Source organism: Phacochoerus africanus, chromosome 6 (genome assembly GCF_016906955.1).
Source record: "Phacochoerus africanus isolate WHEZ1 chromosome 6, ROS_Pafr_v1, whole genome shotgun sequence".
Classification (NCBI taxonomy): Eukaryota; Metazoa; Chordata; class Mammalia; order Artiodactyla; family Suidae; genus Phacochoerus; species Phacochoerus africanus.
The window spans coordinates 109,634,791-109,650,359 of record NC_062549.1 but is presented as its reverse complement, the minus strand read 5'-3'; positions in this window follow the sequence as shown (position 1 = coordinate 109,650,359).

Here is a 15,569-nt window from a genome sequence, read left to right as displayed (position 1 = left end):
GAAATTTGAAGAAATGATAGCTGAAATTTTTCCAAGTTTTAAGACACTCATGAATATAAACATCCAAGAAACTTAAATTCCAAGTAGAATGATCTTTAAGACATTGACACTGAGATAAAATATAATAAAATTGTCAAAATTCAGACATAGCAAATTCAGGAAACAGTATGAAAAAATGCAACTTTACATATGAGAGATCTTCAATAAGATTACAGAAGATCTCTCATCAAAACCTTTGGAGACTAAGGAGTTCCTGTCGTGGCTCACTGGTTAATGAATCTGACTAGGAACCATGAGGTTGCAGGTTCAATCCCTGGCCTCGCTCATTGGGTTAAGGATCTGGTGTTCCTGTGAGCTGTGCCGTAGGTCACAGATACGGCTCGGATCCTGCATTGCTGTGGCTGTGGCATAAGCTGGCAGCTACAGCTCCAATTAGACCCCTAGCCTGAGAACCTCCACATGCCATGGGTGTGGCCCTAGAAAAGATAAAACAAACAAAAAAAGCCTTTGGAGACTACGGCCTGATAGAGCCAAAGTGCTAGAAGAAAAAAATAAAATTCCCTGCCAAACAAGAATTCTAAATCTGGCAAAACTCTTTCAAAAGTAAGGAAGAAATTAATAAACTCCTGAATAACAACAACAACAAAAAAGCTTAAGGTGCTAAATACAATTAGACTTGACCTATGAGAGGTACTAAAGAGAATCCTGAAGGATGAAATAGACAGTAATTTAAAGCCACATTAAGATAAAGATCTCAGTAAGTAAACAGGGTAATTCTAAAAATTAGTATTATTATAAAAATGATGTATAACTTCACATTTTATGCTTAATATGATTAAGAAATTAATTTGTTAAAAATTATTGGTCTAAAAGCTATTTTTATTGGATTTAATTTCTAACTTCAGTAGACTCTTTAATTATGTTAATTTTGTGTTTAATTTTTTTACAGAATTAAAGAGACTACTGGAGTTAAAATTATTTTGTTTGGTTACACAATGTCTAAAGATGTAATTCTGTGACATTAATAACTAAAAGATGTACGGACAAAGCTGTTAAAGAAGCAGAATTCTGTATGTTATTAAAGTTAAGCTGGTATAAATTCAAATTAGGATGTTATAACTTTAGGATGTTAAATGTACACCCCATGGTAATGATAAAGAAAATAGCTAAAGAATATCCACAAATGGAAATTAGAAAGGAATTTCGCTGTTTCACTATTAAAAAAAAATCAACTAAACACTAAAACTAAACAGTAATGCAGGAAATGATTGATAATAAAGCCATAAAGGCTACAGAAAACAAATATTAAAATGACAGAAATAAGTATCTCCTTAACAGTAATTAAGTATAAATCAATAAAACTTTCCAATAAAAAGACAGAGATTGGAAGATAGATTAAAAAAGACAAATCAATTAAAAGTGAAAGGATAGAAAAGGATATCTCATGAAAATAGTAATTAAAGGAGTTGTAGTGGACATACAATATCAGACAAATAGACTTTAAAATAAAAGAGGTGTCAGGAGGTAAAGAAATATATTACATATTAATAAAAGGTTTAATGCAGCAATAAGAAAAACTAACTATAAATAGTTATAGACCTAATAACAGACTATCAAAATATATAAGCAAAACCAGATACAACTGAAGGTAAAATAGATAAATGTACAATAACATTTGGAGATTTCAATATCTTACTGTTCATGTTAGAAAATCCAGACAGAAAAAAGTGTGTGTGTGTGTAGAGAGAGAGACTTGAGCAATATAACAAAACAACTAGATCTAACAGATATAAACAACACACACTATGCAACAATGGAATACACATTCTTCTCAAGTGTATATGGGACATTTCAAGCAAGTGTAGACCATGTATTAGGCCATAAATTGTTTTGGCTGATTCACAAATTTGTGAAAATTTAACAACACACTCTATTTAAAAATGTATAAAAGACATAATTAGAAGGGTAATTAGAAATAATTAGAGATGGATGAAAATAAAAAAATACAACCTACTCAAATTTATGTGATGTAGTAAAAACAGTTCTAAGAGGACATTTTATAGCTATAAACAACTATATTAATAAAAACGTCTAAAGACAACATTCTAATTTTACAACTAAAGGAACTAGAAAAAGAACAAATGAAACTCAGAGCTAGTAGGAAAAAATAATACAGATTAGAGATAGAGAAAATAGAAATAAAATAGAGATAAAACAAAAATCGGTTCTTTGAAAATAACAAAAAATGGGACAAATGTTTCAGTAGATGGACTGAAAAAAGATTCAAATTACTAAAATCAGAAATGAAAGTGGGTACATTCTACCGATTCTACAGAACTAGAAATACTCATAATAGAATGCACGGCAACAAATAAGATAACCTAGGTGAAATGGGCAAATTTCTAGAAACATAAAACTATCCAAGTTGAGTCATGAATAAATAGAAAATCTGAACACACTGATAACTAGTAAGGAGACTGTCAGTAAACAAAAATTTTGCAATCAAGACAAACTCTAGACTTAATGGCTTCATTGGTGATATCTACCAATCATTTAAAGAATTAACAATAATCACAGCAAAATTTTTCCAAAAATTTTTCCAAGTGAAGAGAGAACACTCCCTAACTCTACAATGCCAGGATTACCCTGACACCAAAGCTGGACAAAAGCACTGTAAAACTATTCATCAATGCCCCTTGTAAACACTGATGCAAAAATTCTCAACAAAACTAGCAAACTGAATGTGCTACATATTAAAAAGAATATTATACGGCACAAGTATATTAAATTTATTCCTGGAATGCAAGGATGGTTCAACATATGACTACCAATCAATGTAATACACCATATTAACAGAATAAAGGGGAAAACCATATGATCTTCTCACTGATGCATAAAAATAATCTGACAGGATCGAATATACACATTTATGATGAAAACACTCAAAAAGCTAGGGATAGAAGAAAACTACTTTAATGTAATAAAAGCTATAAATAATATATTCACAACAAATACCATACTAAGTGCTGAAAGAATAAAACCTTCTCATCTAAGATCAAAACATAGCAAGGATACCCACTTTTTCCACTTCTATTTATCAGAGTACTGGAAGTTCTAGTCAGAGCAATTAAGCAAGAAAAAGAAATAAAGCATCTAGATTGGAAAGGAGAAAGTAATATTATTTCTACATATGATATAATCTAATATATAGAAGGTCCTAAAAATACTACAAAATTCTTAGAATTAGTAAATTAATTCAGCAAAGGAGCAAGATACAAACCAATACCCAAAAATCAGTTGCATTTCTACATACTAACAATGAAAAATCTGAAAAGGAAATTACAAAATCTATTTAATTTGAAATGGTATCATAAACATTAAAATACTTAGGAATAATTAGCCAAGGAGATGAAAGACTTGTACAATGAAATTTTAAAAATATTGCTGAAAATGAAATATCAATAGAAAAATATTATATACTTGATTTCAAAATTTACTGCAAAGCTACAATAATCAAAACAGTGTTGTATTGGCATAAGAGCAAGGTATAGACCAACAGAATAGAAAAGAGAGTCCAGAAATATACCCTCATATATAGTCAAGTGATTTTCAACAAGGGTACCAAGACCATTTAATCTTTTTTTTTTTTTTCCTTTTTAGGGCCACACTCGTGGCATATGGAAGTTCCCAGGCTAGGGGTCAAATCAGAGCTACAACTGACAGCCTATGCCACAGCCATAGCAATGAGGGATCCAAGCCATATCTGCAACTTACACCACAGCTCATGGCCATGCTAGATCCCTGACCCATTGAGCAAGGCCAGGGATCCAAGCAGCATCCTCATGGATACTAGTCGGATTCATTTCCCCTGAGCCATGATGGGAACTTCCAGAAAACATTTTCAAATAGTACTGAGACACTGAGTATTCACAACGCAAACAAATGAAGTTGAACCCTTACCTATCACTATATATAAAAATTAGCTCAAAATGGATCCATGACTTAAATGAAAGATCTAAAACATAAAATCCTTTGAGGAAAACACAGGAAAAGTACTTCAGGGCACTTGCTTTGGCAATGATTTCCAGGATATGACACCAAAAGCACAGATATCAGAAGACAAAACAGAAAAAATAGAAAAATCCAACATTCATTCATGATAAAAACTTTCATCAAAGTGGGTATAGAAGAAACATACCTCAACAAAATAAAGGCAGTATATGAAAAACCCACAGCTAACATCATACTCAACAGTGAAAAGCTTAAAAGCATTTCCTCTAAGATCAAAAACAGGACAAGGATGCCCACTCTCAAACTTTTATTCAATATAATTTTGGAAGATCTAGCTACAGCAATCAGAGAAATAAAAGGAATAAAAGGAACCCAAATTGGAAAGGTAGAACTAAAAATGTCACTGTCTGTAGGCAACATAGAAAATCCTAAAGATGCCACTATAAAACTACTAAAAGTCATCAATGAATTTGGTAAAGTTGAAGGATACAAAATTAATGGACAGTTCATTTATATACACTAACAAGGAACTATCAGAAAGAGAAATAAAGGAAAGATTCTCACTTATCACTGCATCAAAAAGAATAAAATACCTAGAAATAAACTACCTAAGGATGCAAAAGATCTGTACTCAGAAAACTAAAAGATGCTGATGAAAGAAACTGCAGATTACACAAACTAATGGAAAGATATATAGTGTTCTTAGGTTGGAAGAATTAATCTTGTTAAAATGACCATACTACTCAAGCCAATTCACAGATAGAATACAATCCATATGAAAATACCAATGCTATTTTTCACAGGACTAGAACTAATAAAAACACAAAAGAATAGCCAAAGCAATCTTGAGAAAGAAAAACAAAGCTCAGGAATCATGCTCCCGACTTTAGACTATGTTACAAAGCTACAGTAGTAAAAACGGTATGGTACTAGCACAAAAACAGACACACTGATCAATGGAATAGAATAGAGAGCCCAGAAATAAACCCACACACTTATGGTCAATTAATCTATGACAAAGGAAGCAAGAATATACAAAAGAGAAAGAAAGTCTCTACCATAAGTAGTGGTGGGAAAATTGGACAGATACATGTGAAAGAATGAAATTAGAACATTCTCTAACACCATATGCAAAAATAAATTCAAAATTGATTAAAGGCCTAAATGTAAGATCAGATACTCTAAAACTCCTAGAAGAAAATATAGGCAGAACACTCCATGACATGAATCGCAACAGTATTTTTTTGAATCCATCTCCTAAAGCAAAGTAAATAGAAGCAAAAATAAACAAATGAGACCTAATTAAACTTATAATGTTTTACACAGCAAAGGCAACCATCAAGAAACAAAAAAGACAACCTGCTGAATGGGAGAAAATATTTGCAAATGATATGGCCAATAAGAGATTAAAGATCTGATTAAAACATTGGCAGAAAATTCAGATGGCCAAAAAGCACATGAAAGGATGTTCAACATTGCTAATCATGTGAAACTATAATAAGCTATCACCTTATACCAGTCACAATGGCTATCACCAAAGAACACAAACAATAAATGTTGGTGAGGATGTGGAGAAAAAGGAATCCTTGTACACTGTTCATGGGAATGTAAACTGGTACAGCCACTTGGAAAATGGTATGGGGGTTTCTCAAAATACTTAAAATAGAATGACCATATGAATTAGCCATTCCACTCCTAGGTATATATCTGAAAAAAATTTAAAAAACACTAATTCAAAAAGGTACATGCACCCTGATGTTCACAGCATCATTAATTATAATAGCCAAGATATAGAAGCACCTTAAATGTCCATCAACAGATGAATGAGTAAAGAAGATGTAGAATCTATAGCTATATATCTATATCTCTATATATATATCAGAATACTACAGAGCTATAGAAGAGAATAAAATTTTGCCATTTGCAGCAACATGGTAGGACTTGGGGGACATTAGGCTAAGCAGCGTAAGTCAGAGAAATACAAACACACTCAAATCATTTATATAGAGAACTAGTGGTTAAGAGTAGGGAGAGGAAAGGGGAGGAGCAACATAGGGGTAGGGCAGTAAGAGATTAAAAACTATTGGGTATTAAATAAGCTACAAGGATATATTGTACAACGCAGGGAATATAGACAATATTTTATAATAACTATAAATGAAATATAACCTTTAAAACTTGTTAATCACTGTATTATACACCTGTAACTTACATAATATTGTAAGGCAGTTAAAAAATAAAATAAAAAGTCCTTAAGCTAAAAAAATTTTTTGCTTTCCCACAGTTGCTAATATTATTCATAATACTAATTTATAATTTTTATTTTTAGCATTCTTATATAGATCTCTAATGAATTTAAAATAAATATTTTGTATAAGACATTAAGTAATTGTCAGTCTTTCATTTCTGTTTGACTATTCAGTTGTTTTAGCACCACTTAATGAAACAACTATGCTTTTCTTATTTTTTGGCACCTATGCTAAAAATAAACTGACCAGATATGTGTGAAGTGTATTATTTAGTTTTTCCTTTCATGGCTGTGCTTGAGGCATATGGAAGTTCTCAGGCTAGGGGTCAAATCGGCACTACAATTACAGGTCTGTGCCACAGCCATGGCAACACAGGATCCGAGCTGCATCTACAACCTACACAGCAGCTTGTGGCAATGCTGGATCCTTAATCCACCGAGTAAGGCCAGGGATTGTAATGACATCCTCAGAGAGACTATCAGGTTTTTAATGCACTGAGCCATAGCAGGAACTCCTGAAGTATATTATATTTATAAGTTAAGTTTTGATAAAGCAGGTCTTATTTCCTCACTTTCTGCTCTCCAAAATGTAGACTCCTGAGAAAGAGATTTATTTAGATAATAGGCTTACATGATTGTGGGTCTGGCAAGAATCTTGTTTTGGCAGAATATTCTTACCTCACTTTTTAAAACACTAAACATATTTTTCCTAAAAGGTGTCTTGGAGAACATCTCTGGAATGGTAAAGTAAGAACTTCTGAGAATCAACTCTTCCACAATAGAAAAAGAGAGATAGAGGGAGAGAGAGAAACATGGGGAAAATGGTCAACATTAACTTTTTCACAAGTCTGGAAATTAATCAAAGCCTACAAAAAACTGGAGAGAATTTCTTCAAGAAAAAAACCCTGAAGCTCATAAGAACTGTGAGCTCTGATGATGCTTTATTCCCATCTACTTCTTCACAAATCAGTGGTAGTCCTGAAATCTAGAGGCTTAAGAACAAAGGTAACTATAAGCAGTGTAGCAGCTAATTAATGGATAATATATTTGGGATCCCCAAAAACCCATCACTGGAGAACTATCACTTTTTGACCTACTTGGCAGCTTCATGGAAAAAACTCATTCACAAGGTTTTAAACTGACTCAGAGTCCATGAATTAAGGAAACTCTCGGTTGTTGGTTTAAAAAAAATCAATGTCAATTATTTAACATTGCAACTACCTGTGGCAGCAAAACTACTAAGGGGGAAAAATGGCCCAAAGTAATTACAGGAAAACCCAGAAGACAAATGTCCACAGATGACTATGAAAGGCTACTATTATTAGATAGCTAGGAGACAGAACATGTGTACAAGGATATGAGTATGCTTAGGACCATATGAAAAGACTTTAATCTTTCACCTATGCAACAATGAATTACTGCATAAAGCAGGAAGGAGATGCTAAGAAAGATATGTAAGCTGTCAAAGCATTGAAGACATACTGTAAAATACATACAGAGCCTCTTGTTAAAGGATAGGAGTTACACTAGTTTAAGGAGTTACACTAGCTGACCATGATGTTAAACACTTTATTAGCTTTACTCAACAAAGGATATAGACTTTATAGAATTAATTGAAGAATGTAAATAAGAAAACAACAACAATCTTTGGGAAATGGGAGTGGGAAGGAGTGGGGCTGATTTTCAATTTTCATGTATTACATAAAATAACCAGTTTCCAACAAAAAATTATAAAGCATGGAAAGCATGACCCATACAAAACAATACAGCAGTTAATGGAAACTGTACCCAAGGAAACACAGATGTTGGACTTACAAGACAAAGATTTTAAAATACCTACTATAAATACAGGCAATAAGCGAAAGAAAACCATGCTAAAAAATTAAAGAAAAAGGTGAGAATAATATTTCACCATATAAAAGTATCAATAAAGATAAGTTACTTTTTTTATATTTTTTTGTCTTTTTGCTATTTCTTTGGGCCGCTTCCGCGGCATATGGAGGTTCCCAGGCTAGGGGTTGAATCGGAGCTGTAGCCACCGGCCTACGCCAGAGCCACAGCAACGCAGGATCCGAGCCGCGTCTGCAACCTACACCACAGCTCACGGCAACGCCGGATCGTTAACCCCCTGAGCAAGGGCAGGGACTGAACCCGCAATCTCATGGTTCCTAGTTGGATTCGTTAACCACTGCGCCATGACGGGAACTCCTAAGTTATTTTTTTAAAAAGACCAAATATAAGTTATAAAGAGAGAAGTTAACTAACAAATGAAAAAACCAATAGAGAGGCTCAATGACTGATTACAACTAGCAAGAAAAAAAATTAGTGCAGCTGAAAACAGGTTAATTGAGATTACTCAAGCTGAAAAATTAAAAATAATAATGAAGACAAATAAAGCCCCAGAGATCTTTGAAACACCATCAAGCACATCAACAATATGCATTAAAGGAGTCACACACAGAAGAGAAATGGGCAGAAATAAATTGCCCCAAAAGGAAATACTTCCTCAATATAAAGGGAAACAATCTGCATATCAAGAAGCTCAATGAACTTCAAGTAAGATAAACTAAAAGAGATTCACAGCTAGACACATCGAAGTCAAAATGTCAAGAAGCAAGACTTCCACCCACAAAAAGCTTGAAAGCAGTAGGAAATATGACATATAATGAATCCTCTTAGATTAAATGCTGCTGACTTCTTATCAGATACCATGAGGGCTAGAAGGCAATCAAAAGACATATTCAAGTGCTAAAAGAAAAAGACTGTCAACCAAGAACACTATGTCCATGAAAACTATCCCTAAAAAATGAAGGTGAGAGTTTCCATTGTGGCTCAGTGGTGACAAACCCAACTAGTATCCATGAGGACGCAGGTGTGACCCCTGGCCCCACTCAGTTGGTTAAAGATCCAGCATTGCTATGAGCTACAGCATAGGTCACAGACGTGACTTGGAACTCATGTTGCTGTGGCTCCGATTCAACCCCTAGCCTGGGAACTTCCATAAACAATGGGTGAGGTCCTAAAAAAAAAAAAAAGAATGCCCTTATAAATGTAACATATATGAAAATAGTAGCACAAATGCATGGGGAGATAATGTAACTATACTGAAGCAAAATGTTTGTTTACAATCGAAATTACGTTGGTACTAATATGAATCAAAACTATTCAAGTTAAATGTTCATTTATGATCTACAATGTGATTGGTAAGAAAATAACAGAAAAACTAAAAAATATATGTAATTAAACTGTAGACTAAGAAATATCTATTTAAAGAAAAAAATTACAACCAAACGTTGAGCAACCTTAAACCAAATGGACTGGAAACTTTCAAAAAGATATCCTACTCCAGAAGACAAAGAGGAGGTCTCATCACGAGGTAGGAGGAGTGATTACATGGTGTAAACAACCCCACACCTCCTGGGTGGGAAGCCCAACAGACTGGAAAGTAACTGTATCACAGACACCTACAGGAGTGAGAGTTCTGAGCCCCACATCAAACTCCCACATGTACGGATCTGGCACTGGGATAAAGAGCCCCTGGAGCTTCTGGCATTGAAGGTCAGTGGGGCTTGCTTGTGCACAGTAGCTCCATGGGACTGGGGGAAATGGAGATACCATTCTTGAAAGGTGCACAGACTTTCATGTGCACCGGGTCCCAGGGCAAAGCAAGGTCTCATAGGAATCTGGGTTGGACCTGACTGCAGTTCTTGAAGGATCTCCTGGGAAAACAGGGGGTGACTGTGGCTTGCTGTGGAAGAAGGGCATCAAAGGCAAAGCTCTTGGGAATATTCATCAGCATGCCTTTATCTGGAGGTGGCCATTGTGGGAAAATCTGGCCCCACTCATCAGAGGTGATAAGCCCCAGGCCAAACAATAATCCAGGTGGGATCATAGCCCCACCCATCAGTAAACAGGCTGCCTAAAGACACCCCAGGCACACAGCCAACTCTAATCTTACCCAGAGACAAAGCCCCACACACCAGAGGGATAGGAATAAGCCCCACCTACCAGTGGGAAGGCACCAGTCCCTCCCACCAGGAAGCCTACAGCAAGCCCCCATACCAACTTCAGCCACAAGGGGGGCAGATACCAGAAGTAAGAGAGGCTACAACTCTATTGTCTGCAAAAAGGTCACCACACCAAAAACCTACAAAAATGAAAAGAAGGAGAACTATAACTCAGATAAAGGAGAAAGGAAAAAAAAAACAACAGAAAAACAGCTAAGTGAGGAGATTCTCAGCCTCCAGGAAAAAGACTGTAGCCTGTTGATGCTGAAGATGTTGCAAGACATTGGAAATAAACTGGAATCAAAGGTGGATAATTTACAGGAAACACTGAGCAAAGAAATACAAGATATAAAACTTAAGCAAGAAGAGATGCACAATACAATAACTGAAATAAAAAATTCATTAGAAGCTGCCAACAGCAGAATACAGGAAGCAGAAGGTTGAATAAGCAAGGTGGAGGACAGACTAGTGGAAATCATGGATGCGGAACAGAAAAGATAAAAAAGATTGAAAACAAATGAAGAGCATCTCAGAGAACTCTGGGACAACGTTAAATGCATCAACGTCCATATTATAGGGGTGCCAGGAGCAGAGAGACAGAAAGGGACAGAGAAAATATTCCAAGAGATAATAGCCAAAAACTTCCCTAACATGGGAAAGGAACCACTCACTCAAATCCAGGAAGCACAATGAGTACCACATAAAATAAACCCAAGGAGGAACACCCTGAGACACATACTAATCAAAATGACCAAAATTAAAGACAAAGAGAAAATATTGAAAGCAGATAGAGAAAAGAAACAAATAATATACAAGGGAACCCTGATAAGGCTATTGGCAGATTTTTCAGCAGAAACTGCAGGCCAGAAGGGAGTGGCATGATTTACATAACGTGATTAAAGGAAAAAACCTCCAACCAAGATTACTTTATCCAGCAAGGCTCTCATTCAGATTTGAAGGAGAAATCAAAAGCTTTACAGATAAGCAAAAGCTCAGAGAATTCAGCAACACTAAACCAGCTTTACAACAAAAGGAACTTCTCTAGGCAGAAAAGAAAGGTCATGACTAGAAACAAAATACCACAAATGACAAGGCTCACCTGTAAAGGCATATATACAGTAAAGATATGAAATCATCCATGCACAATTATGCTACCAAAATCAGAAATCGTGAGGAGGGTACAAATGCAGGACACTGGAGACACACTTGAAATTAAGAGAACAACAACTTAAACCAATCTTGTATATATATATATAGACTCCTATATCAAAATTCAGGGCAACTGCAAACAAAAAAATCTCAATTGAAACACAAACAAATAAGAAAAATCAACTCAAACACAACACTAAAGACAGTCATCAAACCATAAGAGGAGAGAACAAGAGAAGAAAGGAAGAAAAAAGAGCAACAAAAACAAATCCAAAACAGTTAATAAAATGGCAATAAGAACATACATATCAATAATTACCTTAAATGTTAATGGACTAAATGACCCAACCAAAAGACATAGACTGACTGAATGAATACAAAACAAGACCCACATATATGTTGTCTTCAAGAGACCCACTTCACTTCTAGGGACACATACAAATTGAAAGTGAGAGGATGGAAGAAAATATTCCATGCAAACGGAAATTCAAAGAAAGCTGGAGTAGCAATACTCATATCAGACAAAATAGACCTTAAAATGAAGCATATTTTAAGAGACAAGGAAAGTCACTACCTAATGATCAAAGGATCAATCCAAGAAGAAGATGTAACAACTTTAAATATCTATGTACCCAACACAGGATCACCACAACATATAAGGCAACTGCTAACAACCTTAAAAGGAGAAATCGACAATAACACATAATAGTGGGGGACTTTAACACCCCACTTACAGCAATGGACAGATCATCCAGACAGAAAATCAATAAGGAAACACAGGCCCTGAATGAAGCATTAGACCAGATTGACTTAATAGATATTTATAGGACATTCCATCCAAAAGCAATAGAATACACATTCTTCTCAAGCACACATGGAACATTCTCTAAGATTGATCACATCCTGGGCTACAAATCAAGCCTCGGTAATTTTAAGAAAACTGAAATCAATATCAAGCATCTTTTCCAACCACAATGCTATACCACTGGAAATCAACAAGAAAAAATTGGAAAAAACACAAACACATGGAGATTAAACAACCAATGGATCACTGAAGAAATCAAAGAGAAAATTCAAAAATACCTAGAAGCAAATGACAACAAAGATATGACACTCCAAAACCTATGGGATGCAGAAAAAGCAGTTCTAAGAAGAAAGTTTATAGCAATACAAGCCTACCTCAGGAAACAAGGAAATATCTATTTAACGCGGGTACTTTCTGTTAAGAGAAATCAATAACAGAGAAACAGAGAAAGATAAATAAATAGAGATGTAGAAAACAAAGGATCATATCATGGTAAATATGTGGAAAAAAGCTCCAGGAATCCATCTATCCAGCAAAACAATAACAGAAATGACAAAAATTGTCAAAATCAATTATCTTGAAACTCTGGAGCCTAGTTGAAAATGACCAATAGAATGCCAGTAGAAAAAATAGGCTGGTAAATATTGGTAAATTCTATGCTTGACATAGTAGTGATCCCCCAGTCCCAGCTCAGCAGCAGCCAGCCAAGAGGATAGTGGTACATATCCTAGTTTGGCTTAACTCCAGGGAGTCAGTAAGGACTTTATCCTCCAAAAATCAAGTTTGTATATTTTTCCTTTGACCATGCCCATGGCGTGTGGAAGTTCCTTGGCCAGGTATCAAACCCACACCACAGCAATGACTCAAGCAGATGCAATGACAGTGCCAGATCCCTAACCCACTGCACCACAAGAGAACTCCAGGTTTGTATATCTTCCTTTGGCAGTTCACTGAAGAAACATCACAGATGGTGATCACTACAAACTCTTTAGTCAGAAGTGATTTCCATGTGTCTAAAGAATTTAAGGGATGAAACAATTTTCTTTTATTTTCCCTTTGGGTCCAGTATTTAAGGAAATCTCTTTCAGGTCGCTGGCTGATCATGTAGACAGGGAAACAGATATCAGTGACCACACATGACAAGGAATACAGTCTTTTTAGAAACAGTTGGAAAATCCACTAAAAACTAATAATTTTGGTTCTCATCAACCAATAAAACACCATGATCAGGGGGAGAATCTGGTTTCCAGAGTTACCATATTACAATATTCCATATGACTTGTTCTCAACAAAAAAATTTTATAGACTATTCAAAAAAAAAAAGACAATAAGGTTTCTTCAAAGGAAAAAGAAAGAAATGGACATAATCCTAGAAGGAAGTCTAGACATTAAACTTAACACAAAGACTTTAAATTAAATAAACATGCTGCAAGAGCTGAATAAAATAATGGATAATGGACAACTAACGGAAATCAGGAGAACAATCTATGGGAGTATCAAGGAAGGGATATAAATTATAAAAAGGAACCAAATAGAAATTCTGGAGCTAAAAAATTTAATAGCTAAAATGAAAAACTCTCCAGAGGAGTTCAACAGTTGATTCAAACAGGGAGAAGACAGAATCTGAGGATTTGAATATTAAACAATTGAAATTACCCATTTGGAGGAGCAGAAATAAAAGCAAACAAAGAAAAATGAATAGAGACTAAGGACCTAAGGGACCATCAGGTGTACAAACATACGTATTATGGATGTCTCTGAAGAAGAGAGGGAAAAGGGAACAGATGAAAAATGTGGAGGAATAAAGATAAAACTTACCAATTATGAAAAAAGGTATGAATCTACATATCCAAGAAACTCAGCAAATTCCAAACAAGATAAATTTAAAAAGATCCACACCAAGACACATTTAATGAAATTGTTGAAAAACAAAGTCAAAGAAAGTATCTTAAAAGCAGGAAGATGTGGGAAGTTCCTATTGTGGCACAGTGGAAACGAATCCAACTAGTATCCATGAGGATGCAGGTTCAACCCCTGGTCTTGCTCAGTGGGTTAAGGATACAGTGTTGCCATGAGCTGTGGAATAGACTGCAGATGTGACTTGGCTCCTTCATTGATGTGGCTGTGGCTGTGGCAGGCAGCTACAGGTCCAATTCGACCCTAGCCTGGGAATTTCCATATGCCGTAGGTGGGGCCACCAAAAAAAAAAAAAAAAAGGCAGGAAGATAGGGAGTAGCAACTCATCACGTAAGGGATCCTTAATGAGATCAACAGGGAAATGAATCTAGGAGCCATGAGGTTGTGGGTTTGATCCCCGGCCTTGCTCCTAGGTAAAGGATCCAGAGTTGCCGTGAGCTGTGGTGTAGGTCGCAGATGCAGCTTGGATCCTGTGTTGCTGTGGCTATGGTGTAGGCTGGCAGCTGTAGCTCCATTTAGACCCTTAGCCTGGGAACCTCCATATGGCACAGGTGTGGCCTTAAAAAGCAAAAAACAACAACAACAACAACAAAAAAAAAACAAAAAAAAAATCAACGGCCAATATCTTGCCAGAAAAAAAGCAGGTAAAAAAGTAGTAGTAACAACTGAAAATAAAAATCTTTCAATCAAGAAATGTATAACCAGCAACATTATCCTTCACAGATAAAGGAAAACTTAAGATATTCTCACATAAATAAAACCTAAGGTACTTTGTCAATAGCAGCCTTGTCCTACCAAAATAAAACAAAACAACAACAAAAAAATAAAGGCAGTCTTTCAGGTTGAAATGAAAGTACCATGTGTGATAACTCAAAAGACTTTCAAAGAAATAAAGATCATTAATAAAAGTAATTAACATTGGTAAATTTAAAAGGTAATATTGTTGCTTTTCTAGTTAGAAAATCCTTTTAATACCCTATGTGATTTCAAAGAAAAATGCATGAAACATTAATTATAAAGTCCACGTTAAAAGATGGAATTTGTGGCAATAATATAAAGGAGGGTTTAAAGCTGAATAGGTGCAACATTAATGTATACTATGAAGCTAGTTGGTGACACTTCAAACCAGATTTTTAAACATTTGACATGTTATCTGTAATCCACAGAGTAACAACTAGAAAAGTAACTTAAAAATATACATAAAAGGAAATGAAGAGGCAATCAAAAATTTATACCAGACACACACAAAATCAATCAAAGATAAAAGAAGACATCATTGGAAAGAGGAAGAAAAACTGAATAAATGATATAAAAATTGTATAATTACAGAAGTGCTTCATTATCAATAATCACCTTATTGATTTATAGACTGATTGTCTTTTTAGGACTGCATCCACAGCAGATAGAGGTTTCCAGGCTAGGGGTAGAACTG